Source organism: Phacochoerus africanus, chromosome 5, assembly GCF_016906955.1.
Source record: "Phacochoerus africanus isolate WHEZ1 chromosome 5, ROS_Pafr_v1, whole genome shotgun sequence".
NCBI lineage: Eukaryota > Metazoa > Chordata > Mammalia > Artiodactyla > Suidae > Phacochoerus > Phacochoerus africanus.
In genome coordinates, this window is record NC_062548.1 from 24,783,933 (window position 1) to 24,800,832 (window position 16,900).

Here is a 16,900-nt window from a genome sequence, read left to right on the forward strand (position 1 = left end):
AATCCTAAAAGAGATTACTATGAGACTTAGATTCTGAGTTTTTCAACTCTGATATGAAAGACTAGTTTTTATGATAAATTCCTAATTCATCCCCAAACTCTTTTGAATCTATGAACCAGTGTATTCAACTGATACCTCAAGAGTCTATGGCTTAATCAACACATATGGAATTTTTTCTTCCAGCTAGTCAGGAGAACTAAGGAAAGAAAATCAGTTTTGTGCCATTTTGTATATACACCACTGATAGTCACTAAATGGAGAATAACAATTACATACACACACATCTTTCGTCAAAAACAAATATGAGAAAGTTAAAAATACTTTTGTGTTTTGCCCTGCATGAAGTATCCCTTAATTCTCCTTTTTTACCATCACACTGGTAAAGTTGTACAGTTGTTTTCCCTTCCACTCCCCTTTCTTATTATCTGCCCACTCTCCTTTTCCTTACCTTTTGTAATGTCTTTGCAGCTTTTCTTCATCTACCTTCTCCTTCTGAGAATTTTCCAATTCACTGAATATGATCTTTAACAGTGCTTACCACAGAACAATCCAGGCAGCAAAGTATATTTTTCATCAGGAAACATATTCAGATTATCCTGTCAAAACAGCTGAACCTACATGGAAGGAGGCATGGTGAAGATGAGTGGATGGTCTGTAGGCATTTATGCCAACACTGAGAGACTGTTAAAGAAACCAAGGCATCAACAGTTTCCTTCTTGCTTCTAATCACATATGATCCATGATACATCACCATGCTCCTCAAAATCCATTAAGCATTCTCAATACATTTCTATTAGAAAAGGGCCATGTTCCTAGCTGAAGAATATTAATCAATTTTCAGAGAAAGTCACACAAAAAGTTGTTTTCTGCTTAGAAAGTGGTGTTCATTATAAAAATGCATTATGGTATTGTAGACATAGATAACAGTAATATATTGCTGCAAACCTTTGACAAGACCACAGAAATAATCTGAAAAGCAAAACAAAGTCAAGTATTTTGAAAGGTGACCTGTGGAACAGGATCAACTAAGCATCAATAAACTTCTCTAATGAAAGACTGAAAACCTACTAAGCTATGAGGAATTTCCTTCCAAAAATATGATTTAGTGATAGGCAAGATTTGATGAAAGGACAGTAATCATAAATATATGTTTCTATTATAAGGTTTATTAACCTTGAGAAAGAAGGGTTTTATTTTCTTTACTTAATATTTTTCAGTCCTTGGAAAGTTTATGATAGGAAGCAAAAATGAGGCTTGTGATGACTGTTACAGAATTTACTAGGAGTCTGGAGAAAGCAAGAGAAAACCCTTGCGGACCAAGTGCTCCCTGTTTTCTCTCAACACAGTCCTTCAGGACAGATGTTAAAACTCAGCCCTGAGGACAAGTGGCCCATGCCTTTTTGCTAAAAGAGTAGAGGGAAAGGGAGTTCCCGTCGTGGTGCAGTGGTTAACGAATCCGACTAGGAACCATGAGGTTGCAACCATGAGGTTGCGGGTTTGGTCCCTGCCCTTGCTCAGTGGGTTAACGATCCGGCGTTGCCGTGAGCTGTGGTGTAGGTTGCAGATGCGGCTCGGATCCCGCGTTGCTGTGGCTCTGGCGTAGGCCGGTGGCTGCAGCTCCGATTAGACCCCTGGCCTGGGAACCTCCATATGCCGCGGGAGCGGCCCAAGAAATAGCAACAACAACAACAACAACAACAAAAAAGACAAAAAAAAAAGAGTAGAGGGAAAGGTTAAAAGTCATATGCCAAGTACGTCAGTAGTGAAGACATTGAGGATTGTGGGAATCACAGGGCAGAGTGAAGTATAACCAACCATGAGAGACAGAAACGAGGCCCTGCCACAACTGATGAGAGCAAGATCCAGGCAAAGCAGGCTGCTCACCCCTGATGCCCACCGAGAAGTGGAGAAGTGCCGCCAAGATGCCAAACGTTGGTGGCAAGACATACATCAATAGAGCTATGACTTTTAATATATCTATGGATACCTTTCTCAAAAAGGCATTAGATCACAGGCCAAACAACACCCTTAAAGAATGTCTCTGCATTCATGGTTATAACCCATTCCAGATAGGTAGAGCATCTTTACACTGACACATACACATCGCCCCTCCCAGAAGAACTTAGTGTAACCTTACATTAAGGAGGTAGTCATCTCAGTCAGTACTAAAATCATCATGTATACAGCTTTAACAGTAGTTTTAATCAATCACTGAGAGTAAAATTTGAAGGCTTTACTAAATAGTCCAAAAATTACTCACAATTTTTTTAATCTATGTACATTTTGTGTCTATTTTGTATTTCTTCTTTGAAAATATAATGTCCACATCAGCTTGGGTAGCAAGCTAACAATACAGATAGTTGTCAAGAAGACTGCAAATCAATGTTATATCTGAACAAATAAAATTTCCTTGACATCAACCATGCAAATTAAATATTTATTCTTCAAAGAGGAAACTGAGTCAGAGACTGAACACTGATTTAGAGTTTTATTACAGTTGGGATTAAATCTTAGATATTTTAGTGGGGAAAAGACTCTTTCCGCCAAACTCTAGAGAAATCTTTTTCTTCTTTGTATGAATATTTGTTTTCTGCCTTCACAGAAAAGTTGTAAGCTGGGAGTGTCTTGACTTCTGGAAAGAAAAGAACAGTCATGCTGGCCTGCAGCCACCTGGGGCAGGAAAACACCCTGGTCAGGGGGGCCCCCAGGGCAGGGGGGATTTATTGTGGCCCCTCTAGCTGGGCAGGTCAAGAGCAGCTCACTCTACTCCCATCTCCTGCTCAGACCCCTCAGGGCAGCTCAGCTGGACTCAAAGGTGCAGAGCTGGGGATGGACGCTGGCAAGATGCTAAGCAAGTGGGAGGAAAGCTGCAGAAATGGTGTCCATTTTATCCCAGGACTCCCAATGCCCACCTGAGACCAAATCTATCATGATAAGTATCATAAAAGCTTGGAGAGGGGAGGTGGGGAAGACTTACAAGGAAGAGTCTGTGGGTGACACAAAGAGAGGAAAACAAAAGGACATGAAAGAGGAAATAGATTACTAGCTTACTGCTACTGTCCTTGTCAGAATTCTCATTATCTGCCATGTAACGTTCTGTGTCCAGGGGCAGCCACCATGTCGGGGAGGCCATGGGAAAGGAAAGGGGCGATTTAGAATCAAGATGGAACATCAGGACCATGACGCTGCAGGAAGCTCAGTCTCGGGCCCCTTTCTGTCCTCACCTCCACGGACCTCCCAGGGCCTCAGCTGGCTCACATCTACAGTGGAGAAGGTCTCTGATCCCCAAGATCCTGCTGCAGCCCTCTGCTTCCCTCAATGTGACTTGGAATAAGATCTCTGTCTTTCTGCTCCACACACAGGCTGCCTCTGTCCCCATGCACCTCGGAGCATGCCCTGGCCTTCCTCCAGCACCCCTGCTTCCGACTCCCTCCTTCCTCATTTCTCTCCTCTAATTACTGCTCATTTCCTTCCCCCAATGAGGGCAGGGTGGAAGAAGGACCATGGCTATCTTGCCACTCTCCAGGCAGTCAATGGTTCTGTTAACCAGTCCATGCCACCCAGGGAGTTCCTGGCATGGGCCTGATACTGTGCTGGCACCTGGGGGAGGGAAGGACAAAAACCTCCACACAACCAGGACTCCCTTATTACCTGGGGTGACCTTAGGTATCTGGCAGAAACCTTATTGCTCACAACACCACCCTGACTTTCCCAGCTCCTCAGAGAGGATAAAAGCACAATCAGAGGTGAAGGAATGTATCCAAATTCCTTGCCCCAAAATGAGGCAACAGGCATCTACATAAACATAGCGTGCCTGCCAGGATTTGCCCTGAGACTTGGAAGGACAAGGAGGGATGAGAACTGGGCAGGCCTGAGGAGAGGACACAGTATGCACGTGACTGGGGTGTGGGGAGCAGGGCCAGGGCTGCCTGGATAAGTGGCAGATTCTCAGGGAACCAGGGGCCCCAGGCCCTGCTGCCCTGAGCCTCTGTCCTGGGCCTGGTCAAGCCCAGGAGACCAGGTGGGTGGGTCTGTGAGAGCAGTGTGCAGAGAAGCCCAGCCTCCCCTTCACACATTCCTCTAGACTTCCTTCTGGTGGGGAGGGTCCCCAGGCAGGTGGACATGGAGCTCTCTCTCAAACATGATGTGCACATCAGCCTTGGGTGAGCTGTCCAGGCTGAGATGAGCTGAAGGAGGCTGGAGCACGTCCGTGACCCCAGAGGATGTGCTCCCTAAGCCATCCTGCCCTGGGAGTGCCTTCACATGAGGAAGAAAGAGCAGTGGGATCCTGAAAGTGCAGACAGAGTATACTTCTCATCCACCACCAGACACTGGCTCCAAGAACTTGGGTCTCCAGTGTCAAGTGACTCTCAGAGTTTTGTGTCCCGTCAGCTTATGGCTGTCACAGGTGAATTTAGAAACAAAGCCAACAGAAATAAAAGCAAAAATAAACCAATGGGATCTAACAAAACAGACAAGATTTTGCACAGCAAAGGAACCAAAACAACAACAACAACAAAAAAAAAAAGACAACTTACAGAATGGGAGAAAATAGTTTTAAACGATGCAACTGACAAGGGCTTAATCTCTAAAATATACAAATGACTTATATAACTCAACAACAAAACATCCAACAATCCAATGTAAAAATGGGCAAAAGACTATATATATATATATGTATATCTCCAAGGAAGATATTCAAACGGCCAAGCGCATGAAAAAAATGCTCAACATTCCTGATTATTAGAGAAATGCAAATCAAAACTACCGCAAGATAATACCTCACACCAGTCAGAAGGGCCATCATTTAGAAGTCCATAAATAACAAATCCTCGTGGGAATGTGGAGAAAAGGGACCCCTCCTGCACTGTTGGTGGGAATGTAAGCTGGTGCAACCATTATGGAGAAAATATGGTGGTACCTTTGAAATATATACATAGAACTACCATATGATCCAGAAATCCCACTCTTGGGCATCTATCCAGACAAAACTTGCCTTAAAAAAGACACATGCACCCGCATGTTCATTGCAGCTCTATTCACAATAGCCAAGACAAGGAAACAACCCAAATGTTCATCGAAGATGATTAGATTAGGAAGATGTGGTATTATATATACATAATGGAATACTGCTCAGCTATAAGAAAGAATGAAATAATACCATTTGCAGCAACATGGATGGAACTACAGACTCTCATACTGAGTGAAGTAAGTCAGAAAGAGAAAGACAAATACCATATGATATCACTTATATCTGGTATCTAATATACAGTACAAACGAACCTTTCCACAGAAAAGAAAATCATGGACTTTGAGAATAGCCTTGCAGTTGCAAAGGGAGAGGGGGAGGGAGTAAGATGGATTGGGAGCTTGGGCTTAATAGACGCAAACCATTGCCTTTGGAATGGATTAGCAATGAGATCCTGTTGTGTAGCACTGAGAACTATGTCTAGTCACTTATGCCGGAGCATGATAATGGGAGAAAAAAGAATGTATACATGTGTGTGTAACTGGGTCACCATGCTGTATTGTAGGGAAAAAAAACTGTACTGGGGAAATAAAAAAAATTTTTAAAGAAACATAAAAAATTAAAATAAAAACAAAGTCAAAATCCCTTGTAAGCAATCCCCCTCCACCTGGGAATGTAAATTGGAACTTTCATCCTTGATAGTGAAGAGAGAAAGAGGAGTTGTTGTGGGAAAGAAAATGTTTGAATGACAAAGCAGCAAGAGATGTCTATCAACACAAGTACAATCGAAGGACAGGGGCTAATTCCTCCATTATGTCATAAAAATATGAAAAAAAAACAAATCAGAATTCTATGCATATTTCCTTCTCCTGCCTGATTTCAAATTCACCTTTCTTAGTTTCAAGTGTTCCATGACCTCCTCTATCATTAGATCCTTCCTGAGTGCTATTACTACCTGTTTCGCTGTTTCTGTTGCCAACACTCTCCACAATCAATTCTGCAGAAACATAAACAAGAGCTATAACATTATAAGAAGAGTTGCCCCACCCATTTCTCCCCTTCTCCTTCAGGTAATGCTGCCTTCCAAGGCATCCCACTAGTCCTCTCTCCAGGTTCTCATATCTCCCCTGGGCTCTGGGGAGCAACAGCCCTTCATTAAGACATCAATCACAGTTTCAAGAAAGAGAGATGCTGAGAAGCACATGTCAACCTCTCACTTCCGCAGGTCCATTAAAGCTCTCCCCTTCAATCTGACTAACTAGAAACTCCACCACTTACAGGCACACTTGAAATATGGCTAGTGTGATCAAGCCACTGTGTGTTGTGTGTGTGTGTGTGTGTGTGTGTGCATGCTTTTTTTTTGTCTTTTGTCTTTTTTTGTTGTCGTTGTTGTTGCTATTTCTTGGGCTGCTCCCGTGGCATATGGAGGTTCCCAGGCTAGGGGTCGAATCGGAGCTGCAGCCACTGGCCTACGCCAGAGCCACAGCAACGCGGGATCCGAGCTGTGTCTGCAACCTACACCACAGCTCACGGCAACGCCGGATCGTTAACCCACTGAGCAAGGGCAGGGACCGAACCCGCAACCTCATGGTTCCTAGTCGGATTCGTTAACCACTGCGCCACTACGGGAACTCCCGTGCATGCTTCTTAATTGCTTGAGTTAACCACCCTTTGAACTAAGTTAAAAATAAACTGGCACTTCTGGCTAGTGGGTACCACAGTGGAAAGAGCAGCTCTAAGAGCTTGCAAGATGAAGAAGAGGCAAACAACCACCCTCGTCTCACTGTTCCTTCATTCAGAGAACTTGGATAGCCAGAGGAGATCTTTCATTTGCAGGTTATCTTGGGTGCTTGGACCCATGCCAGGCATTGTGAGAGTCCTTGGGGACACTCAAACAGCAGTGTCAACACTCTGACCTGGGAGGAAATCCCATCAGGGCACCCCACTTTTTGCTAGTAGTGAGGAGCATGGCCCAGGGCACCAGTGCTGGACATAACCAGAGAGAAGGGGCAGAGGGGAGGGAGGGATGCGTCACTCTTTTCATAAGTCCATCCTTCTCAACCCTGAGCCTGGAAGACCCAAGGAAGGCAGTGGCACCCCTTTACAGGGTGAACGATTTGTACACTGAAAACTACAAATCATGGCTGAAAGAAATTAAAGAAGGTGCAAGTGCTTGGAATGACACACCATGTTCACAGACTGGATGGTGTAATCTTGTTGACATTTCTCTGCTACTGAAAATGAAGTACACATATACTGCAACAACTCACAAAACCTCATGCCATTTTTTGAGAATTGGAAAAGAAAATCCTAAAATACAAGTAGAACCCCAAAGAACCCAAATTAAAAAAACTCATTGACAGCAAAGAACAACAATGGATATGTCCCAATCCCTGGATTCAAAACACACTGCAAAGCCATGGCAGCAAAAAAGTCTAAACAGGAAGACAGACCAATCAACCATAAGAAAAGGACCTAAAAATAAACTCACACATGTATGGCCAAATGATCTCTCCAAGGTTCAAAGTTTCCCCAGCTAAAAATTTATAGTCTCCTTAAAAACAATTGACAGAATGAAAAGGCAATCTATAGGGTGGGAGGAAATACTTGCAAATATTGCTTCTGAATAAGGGCCCCAAACCCAAAATATATAAGAAATTACCACACCGCAATTAAAACAAAATCAAAACTAAAAAAAAACCAAAACCAAAAAAAAAAAAAAGGCTTTGGGAAAATAGCTGAGTTAAAAATGGGCAAACGTCTTGAGTAAATATTTCCACATAGAAGACTTGAAAGTGATCCATATATATGTGAAAATGCATGTTTTGATCAACGTTACCAGGTAGCAGTAGAATGCAAATCAAACTACAAGGAGATACCCCACTCACACCTGTTAGGATGTATGTTGTAAAACGAAAATTAATTGATGTAGGCAAAGAGGAGGACACCTGGAACTTCTGCACACTGTTGGTAAGAATGGAAAATGGTATAACCATAATGGGAAACAGTATGGAGGACCTCCAAAAAATTAATAATAAAACTAGCAAAAATGCATCACACTTTGGATTCATATCCAAAGGAGGTAAAATGGGTATGTGCAAGACAGACCTGCCAGCTCCTGTTCATTGCAGCATTATACAGTATAGCTAAGCAGGAAAACTGTCCTAGTGTCTGTGACCATACAAATTAATCACAAAAATGTCGTACACACACACATACATACAGTGTCATGTTATTCATCCTTTTAAAAAGAAGGAAATCCTGCAATTTGTGGCTACCCAAATGAACCTGGAGGACATCAGCAAGAGTGAAAGAGACCAATCACAGGAGGACAAATACTGAACAATCTCCTTTCAATTAGATATCTAAAGGACAACTCACAGAAGCAGAAAATACAAGTGATTCCAAGAGCTGGGAGGAAGGTAAGATACGGAGTGTCCCTTCAATGGCTCTGGGGTTTAATGTGCAAGGTGAAAAAGCAGTAGAGAAAGGCTGTACAACCATGTGCTGCATAGCATTAATAGTACTGGACTGGACACTTCTGATCTTATTAAGAGGTGGGATCCCATGACATGTGTGTTCTAACTACAATAAAAAAGTATTTGCAAAATAAAATACAAAGGGGAGGAGAAAGGAAAGAAAGAACAAAATAAGGAGAGTGGGTAGTTGGACGGAATGAGAAAGGACCTGGAGTGCACATGGGTAGCTGCAGAGGACCAAGGAACAGGAGGAAGACTGCTCTCCCCAGGCTTGCAAGGAGACACCTCCCTCAGTGTTCGCTCCAGGGAAGAGGATGTCCTTCCTCTTAGCCACTTGAGCAGGAATCCAAGGAAGATTCGAAGGTTGCACACAGGGGTATTCCACTCATTCCTACTATTTAAGTCAAACACCTTGGATCCCACACGGCTTGGGTGCCCCTTCTCCAGCTTCCATCCACTTCCTAAAGAATCTCCCTCCTCAAGGTGCACGGTGCTCACACCTGGAGTCCACCAGGTGGGCCTCTGGGTTCTTAGAGCTTCTCTGTGGGGAGCAACCACTTCACCATGTAACCAACACTAGGGTTCCCTTCAGCACTGTCTGAAAACCATATCTAGACATGGAGAGTTTCAAGGACACAATGGTCTCATAGACAGTTTCTGGTACAAACAAATGCTGTAAATCAAGGCATTCTCATTTTTCTCTTCATTAGAGAAAATACTAATAGACAGAAGACAACTGAATTCTACGACAGTATGTATTTCTTAAAAGAGTCAAAATCCAAAAATATTATTAGGTATACGTTTCTTTGTTTTCTATTTAATTGACATTACTCTCTTGACTAGTTTCTCTGCAAAGCTTTCAGAAAACACCAAGAACCTATTACATCTGTCAGTTTCAACAGCAACCTGAGTGGAGATGTTCCTGTCACACCACCGAGTATTTCGGTGCCTCCTTGCAAAGCACAACATCCCCTTCAACACCTGGGAAGAAGCAAGGACCCACCCTGAGCTCAGTCCCTGGAGTAGATCTCGTGGTTCGGTTGTCACCGTACACAGCATTTCTTCCCCAGTACAGAGAAAACAGGGACAGTATAAGGGATAGGAGACAGATTTTCTGTAGCAAAAGGAATGTTTATAATCATACCACAGGATCTGAAGGTGACTACTCATACTCAAAGAAGAAACCTGGAGTGAATTTCTTCCATCTATTCCTGGAAGTTCCTATTTTCCGATTCTTCCAGAACCGGGCATGGCACATGGACACAAGGAGAAGACCCCTAGACAAAGAAAGAAACACTGCCCAGCGAAAGATGCTCAATAACGGGTTGAGTGGGAACTCAGAAACTGAGACTTGACTACGACACTATTTGCTAAGTGAGTAGAAAGAATGACATATCACACCGAACAATACTGCAATGAGGACTCCTCAGAAGAGGTAAGAATATTAAATGAAATTGCAGACCATATAAAATGGACTGGGAAAAGAGTATTCCTCAGAAGAAAGAAATATGATATTTCCTTTGGGTGCTGAAGGAACTGCTTTAATAGCGTAAGTGAGGTGTACTTCATATAACATGAAGGAAAACAAAGTATAGGCAGAAGATAATATTTACATGCATAAATTTCCGGAATGCAACAGGTATAGGGATAAAAATGTGGACAGTTGGAAAAAGGAACAATGATATTTTGAGGTACATAAATATACACGCACATAGAGCAAAAAAAAATACAACAAAACAAAATAAACCAAAATACAAAAAAATAGCATCTATAGAAATAAGACTATTCCCTTGCACACAAACCTCCATCGACTAATGGCAACACGGCTTGTTCCTGGGACTACAGTACCTGGCCTCGTGACTCTACCTGTAAGTCACTTTCCATCAGCAAACCTGCTACCCTAACTCCAAGGACAAAACTGGAAACACTCCGGCCCTCCACACCAAAACCAGCAAGAATGTATCTGGCGTCTAACATGAGGCACAGATGAACCTTTCCACAGAAAAGAAAATCATGGACTTGGAGAAGAGACTTGTGGTTGCCAAGGGGGAGAGGGAGGGGGAGGGGGCGGGGGAGGGACTGGGGTGGCTGGGGAGCTTGGGGACAACAGATGCAAACTCTTGCCTTTGGAACGGATGGGCAGTGAGAGCCTGCTGTGTAGCCCTGGGGAGCTATGTCCAGTCACTTATGACGGAGCAGGATAATGTGCGAAAATAGAATGTGTGCATGTATGTGTAACCGGGTCACCATGCCGTACGGCCGGAAGAAAGGGAAAAAAAACAAAACCTGCCCTGGGGAAACAACAATTAAAAACAAATAAATAAACCCAGCAAGACTGCGCCACCTGCCTCACCTTCTAAGGGGCCCCTCCCCCCAGATGAGTGCTTCCAGCATACATACGTGTTTTGTTCACCATGAAGGCCACCTGCAATGACAAGAGGAGAAAGTGCCATGAGGATCAGACCACAAGGCCATCTATCTGCACAGGTCTTTCCTTCACTTGGTGACAGCAGAAACCCCGATGCACAACAGCGGTGGAGTCCAGAGAACCCAGCAAAGGCAGAGCAAACCCTCCTCGGGGAGAAAGGCAAGAACTTGTCCTAGACGACGGGATGTCCAGGGCCATGTCAGCTGGAGATGACAGAACTCTTTCCCTCGAGGAAAAGATGCTTCTGGAGAGGGGGCTCTGTCCTCTGCAGGTTGGGACAGGTGTTGTTATTGCATTGCCCTGCGGAAGCAGGCATCGGGAGTTGGCAACAGACGCGCCTGACATGGAGTCCCAACCCTCGGAACCGTCCACATGGTCTGGAACGTGCAGGCTCAGGTTGTCATAACTTAATGTCCACGAAGGGGAAATAGAGCAACACTGCGAGCTCAGACTAAAAACCCAACTTACCCGCGGAGCGAATGGAGGCCGTCCCGCCACCCTCACCGCAGGCACGTCATCCAGCACTATCTCGGGGAGATCTGGAGGCACACAGAGGAACTGTCAGGACACTGGGCGTGACGCTCAGGGATCCCGCTGGGAGTTTTTCTTGATGAGGACGACGTGGGGAGCCAGTGAATGGATGCGCGTGGCTGGTAAGTGCGGACTGAGCTGCTGCTGGGCCAGCCCCTTTGGTGCAGGAAGGAACGCAAAGGAGAAGGGCAGGCAAGACAGGAAACCAGAGCTGTGGTTTTCTAGCAAAGGGGACCCTCATCGATGGCAAAGACACGCAAATGCAAGCTCTCTTGGGAGCGTAGGGACCCAGACATCTCCCGCCCGTCTGAAATGTCTGCTAAATGGCCAGGGTCTGCTGGACTTCTTCCCAGATCATCTGCGCCCCAAGAGTCACCGTTGTTTTTACTGCACTCATTGCATCTTCCGTAAGACATTGCTGTTGATTTAAAACTTTCAACTGTCCTGGAGGGCTAACTTCGATTCCAGGAAAGCATACCGGTAACTGCATTTGCCAACCTACTTGTCGCAAAGAAAATCAAGTACAGATGACGTGACGCTACGGAAACCCTACCCTCAAAAACAGCCACGTTCAGTCACATCCTGCTTGTTCTCCCCTGTCTCCCTTTGCCACATGAGGCGTGCATGTCCCCTGAGTGACAGGCTACCCACACTCACAGGAGCCTTACAACGAGTGGGACAGTTCGTCACGGAGAGACGCAAAGACTCAGCACTGACTCCTCCTCGCCCAGCGCTGCAGACGCTTTTGTACCCTGGTGCTGGACACCAGGCTGACGATGGGGGTTTCACGCTGGGCTCTTATGTGCAACAGCCCCCCGGGTGTGTGCCACCTAGGGTGGTCAGTTGGAAGCCTTGACGTGACACCATCCAACACGAGAAAACACACCCCTGATTCCGATCTCTTTTGGCCAAGCTGAAGCAAAGACACCAGCGCCGACCGCCCACCTTCTAGAGATGGGCAGGTGTTACAGGACCTCTGGAGTCCCTGCTACACCCAACCACGGACGGGGGACAGGGGCCCTCGCCCCTCAGGGCTCCATGACTGAGGACTCCCTGCTGAGGGAGAGGCACAGGTCAGGGGTCCAGAGCAACCCCATGGGGAACCCGGCCTGGGTCCCCCTTTGGCTTTTCCACGTAGGAGGTCAAGGGCTTGGGCCAGCTGGCTCGGCACCCTCTCCACCTGAGCAACGGGAACATTAAGCCAACTTGGGAGCAGCGGTGGTCAAGGGAGAATGCATGAACGCAGAGAAGCTCTGCAGAGGGGGTGGCATTTGTCCTCCACGAAGCTGACGCGTCTCTCTGCGGCGGAAACCGGCAAGAGGTTCTGGGGAACCACACGCTCACACCACACGTGCTCACGTGTGGACCTCGCTTCCCGGGCCTCCTATCTTGCCACAAAGCACCATCTACAGGGCAGACCTGTGTCCAGGGCGTGCACACCTTGGGCATCACTATGGCTGGGAATGAGCTGGGAGCAACCCTCTTTCCAAAAGGGAACCCCGGATCTGGTGCCTCCCCAACCAATGCCAGCAAGGAAGACCCACCTTCTTCGTCGTCGTCGTCGTCATCACCCCGGTGGTTCGTCACTGGAGCGTCGACCTCTGAACTCACCCCGTCTTTGTCAGTGTCCTCCTCATCCAGCATCTAGAGAAAAGCACATTCTTAGTGACAGCATCTAAGCCTCCCGCGCTCTACACACTCAAAGGTTTTTCATTGTCTGTCTGTCCACAGAAAACCCAAATGTAAAATCCCTTTAGTCCCAGGTCCCAAAGGAAAAACACAAGAGGTCATCTTGGAGAGAGGCTTCGAATTTTCCTGGAAAAACTCTTATGTGCACTCTGACCCACAGCTGCCAAAGTCTCCTTCAAGGAGGGCAAGTCTCTGCTGATAACCATGCTCCCAACCACACTTACACATACGAAACTACTGCTGTCCGTTTTTAAAGGTCCCTTTTTACATCAGTCATTCACTGGGACAGACATTCAGTCCACAGTCACCCAACCCAGGAAAACCCTAAGTATCCACGGATTTGGACTTTCAGAGTTGAATCTGACTGAAAAGCTAGGGCATGAAGCTATATATCTATATAGATATAGATAGATATATACCTACATATCTATATAGATAGATAGATAGATTTTTTTTTCTTTTTTTTTTTTTTTTGCTTTTTCTTTTTCCTCAGAGAAGTGAAAAGCCCTTACCTTGGTGGAAGGTGGAACAACTCTCTGAGCACTGATGCCGGACACCTTCCGCCTCGGGTACTCGGGGTCGTCTGGGAGGAGGGTCGGAGGAAGGCTCAGGGTTTTGACACACTCAGAATCCTACCAGCCGTTTCCCATACACACACCCCTAGTCCCTTGCACACAAACCTCCATCGACTAATGGCAACACGGCTTGTTCCTGGGACTACAGTACCTGGCCTCGTGACTCTACCTGTAAGTCACTTTCCATCAGCAAACCTGCTACCCTAACTCCAAGGACAAAACTGGAAACACTCCGGCCCTCCACACCAAAACCAGCAAGAATGTATCTGGCGTCTAACATGAGGCACAGATGAACCTTTCCACAGAAAGAAAATCATGGACTTGGAGAAGAGACTTGTGGTTGCCAAGTGGGAGAGGGAGGGGAGGGGGGCGGGGGAGGGACTGGGGTGGCTGGGGAGCTTGGGGACAACAGATGCAAACTCTTGCCTTTGGAACGGATGGGCAGTGAGAGCCTGCTGTGTAGCCCTGGGGAGCTATGTCCAGTCACTTATGACGGAGCAGGATAATGTGCGAAAATAGAATGTGTGCATGTATGTGTAACCGGGTCACCATGCCGTACGGCCGGAAGAAAGGGAAAAAAACAAAACCTGCCCTGGGGAAACAACAATTAAAAACAAATAAATAAACCCAGCAAGACTGCGCCACCTGCCTCACCTTCTAAGGGGCCCCTCCCCCCAGATGAGTGCTTCCAGCATACATACGTGTTTTGTTCACCATGAAGGCCACCTGCAATGACAAGAGGAGAAAGTGCCATGAGGATCAGACCACAAGGCCATCTATCTGCACAGGTCTTTCCTTCACTTGGTGACAGCAGAAACCCCGATGCACAACAGCGGTGGAGTCCAGAGAACCCAGCAAAGGCAGAGCAAACCCCTCCTCGGGGAGAAAGGCAAGAACTTGTCCTAGACGACGGGATGTCCAGGGCCATGTCAGCTGGAGATGACAGAACTCTTTCCCTCGAGGAAAAGATGCTTCTGGAGAGGGGGCTCTGTCCTCTGCAGGTTGGGACAGGTGTTGTTATTGCATTGCCCTGCGGAAGCAGGCATCGGGAGTTGGCAACAGACGCGCCTGACATGGAGTCCCAACCCTCGGAAACCGTCCACATGGTCTGGAACGTGCAGGCTCAGGTTGTCATAACTTAATGTCCACGAAGGGGAAATAGAGCAACACTGCGAGCTCAGACTAAAAAACCCAACTTACCCGCGGAGCGAATGGAGGCCGTCCCGCCACCCTCACCGCAGGCACGTCATCCAGCACTATCTCGGGGAGATCTGGAGGCACACAGAGGAACTGTCAGGACACTGGGCGTGACGCTCAGGGATCCCGCTGGGAGTTTTTCTTGATGAGGACGACGTGGGGAGCCAGTGAATGGATGTGCGTGGCTGGTAAGTGCGGACTGAGCTGCTGCTGGGCCAGCCCCTTTGGTGCAGGAAGGAACGCAAAGGAGAAGGGCAGGCAAGACAGGAAACCAGAGCTGTGGTTTTCTAGCAAAGGGGACCCTCATCGATGGGCAAAGACACGCAAATGCAAGCTCTCTTGGGAGCGTAGGGACCCAGACATCTCCCGCCCGTCTGAAATGTCTGCTAAATGGCCAGGGTCTGCTGGACTTCTTCCCAGATCATCTGCGCCCCAAGAGTCACCGTTGTTTTTACTGCACTCATTGCATCTTCCGTAAGACATTGCTGTTGATTTAAAACTTTCAACTGTCCTGGAGGGCTAACTTCGATTCCAGGAAAGCATACCGGTAACTGCATTTGCCAACCTACTTGTCGCAAAGAAATCAAGTACAGATGACGTGACGCTACGGAAACCCTACCCTCAAAAACAGCCACGTTCAGTCACATCCTGCTTGTTCTCTCCCCTGTCTCCCTTTGCCACATGAGGCGTGCATGTCCCCTGAGTGACAGGCTACCCACACTCATAGGAGCCTTACAACGAGTGGGACAGTTCGTCACGGAGAGACGCAAAGACTCAGCACTGACTCCTCCTCGCCCAGCGCTGCAGACGCTTTTGTACCCTGGTGCTGGACACCAGGCTGACGATGGGGGTTTCACGCTGGGCTCTTATGTGCAACAGCCCCCGGGTGTGTGCCACCTAGGGTGGTCAGGTTGGAAGCCTTGACGTGACACCATCCAACACGAGAAAACACACCCCTGATTCCGATCTCTTTTGGCCCAAGCTGAAGCAAAGACACCAGCGCCGACCCGCCCACCTTCTAGAGATGGGCAGGTGTTACAGGACCTCTGGAGTCCCTGCTACACCCAACCATGGACGGGGGACAGGGGCCCCTCGCCCCTCAGGGCCCCATGACTGAGGACTCCCTGCTGAGGGAGAGGCACAGGTCAGGGGTCCAGAGCAACCCCATGGGGAACCCGGCCTGGGTCCCCCTTTGGCTTTTCCACGTAGGAGGTCAAGGGCTTGGGCCAGCTGGCTCGGCACCCTCTCCACCTGAGCAACGGGAACATTAAGCCAACTTGGGAGCAGCGGTGGTCAAGGGAGAATGCATGAACGCAGAGAAGCTCTGCAGAGGGGGTGGCATTTGTCCTCCACGAAGCTGACGCGTCTCTCTGCGGCGGAAACCGGCAAGAGGTTCTGGGGAACCACACGCTCACACCACACGTGCTCACGTGTGGACCTCGCTTCCCGGGCCTCCTATCTTGCCACAAAGCACCATCTACAGGGCAGACCTGTGTCCAGGGCGTGCACACCTTGGGCATCACTATGGCTGGGAATGAGCTGGGAGCAACCCTCTTTCCAAAAGGGAACCCCGGATCTGGTGCCTCCCCCAACCAATGCCAGCAAGGAAGACCCACCTTCTTCGTCGTCGTCGTCGTCATCACCCCGGTGGTTCGTCACTGGAGCGTCGACCTCTGAACTCACCCCGTCTTTGTCAGTGTCCTCCTCATCCAGCATCTAGAGAAAAGCACATTCTTAGTGACAGCATCTAAGCCTCCCGCGCTCTACACACTCAAAGGTTTTCATTGTCTGTCTGTCCACAGAAAACCCAAATGTAAAATCCCTTTAGTCCCAGGTCCCAAAGGAAAAACACAAGAGGTCATCTTGGAGAGAGGCTTCGAATTTTCCTGGAAAAGCTCTTATGTGCACTCTGACCCACAGCTGCCAAAGTCTCCTTCAAGGAGGGCAAGTCTCTGCTGATAACCATGCTCCCAACCACACTTACACATACGAAACTACTGCTGTCCGTTTTTAAAGGTCCCTTTTTAAATCA

The 16,900-nt window shown here is 47.3% G+C and overlaps 2 long non-coding RNA genes across 2 annotated transcripts; both read right to left on the reverse strand.

Moving 5' to 3' along the window:
- Positions 1-10,847: 10,847 nt before the first annotated feature.
- Positions 10,848-13,038, reverse strand: LOC125126741 (uncharacterized). Its single transcript, XR_007134772.1, has 3 exons — positions 12,952-13,038; positions 11,345-11,415; positions 10,848-10,873 (listed from the first exon to the last, which is right to left on the reverse strand). It is a non-coding gene; the product is annotated as an uncharacterized LOC125126741 (long non-coding RNA).
- A 1,333-nt stretch (positions 13,039-14,371) lies between these two features.
- LOC125126742 (uncharacterized) lies at positions 14,372-16,571 on the reverse strand. The gene is made up of 3 exons (XR_007134773.1): positions 16,485-16,571; positions 14,872-14,942; positions 14,372-14,397 (listed from the first exon to the last, which is right to left on the reverse strand). It is a non-coding gene; the product is annotated as an uncharacterized LOC125126742 (long non-coding RNA).
- Positions 16,572-16,900: the final 329 nt, after the last annotated feature.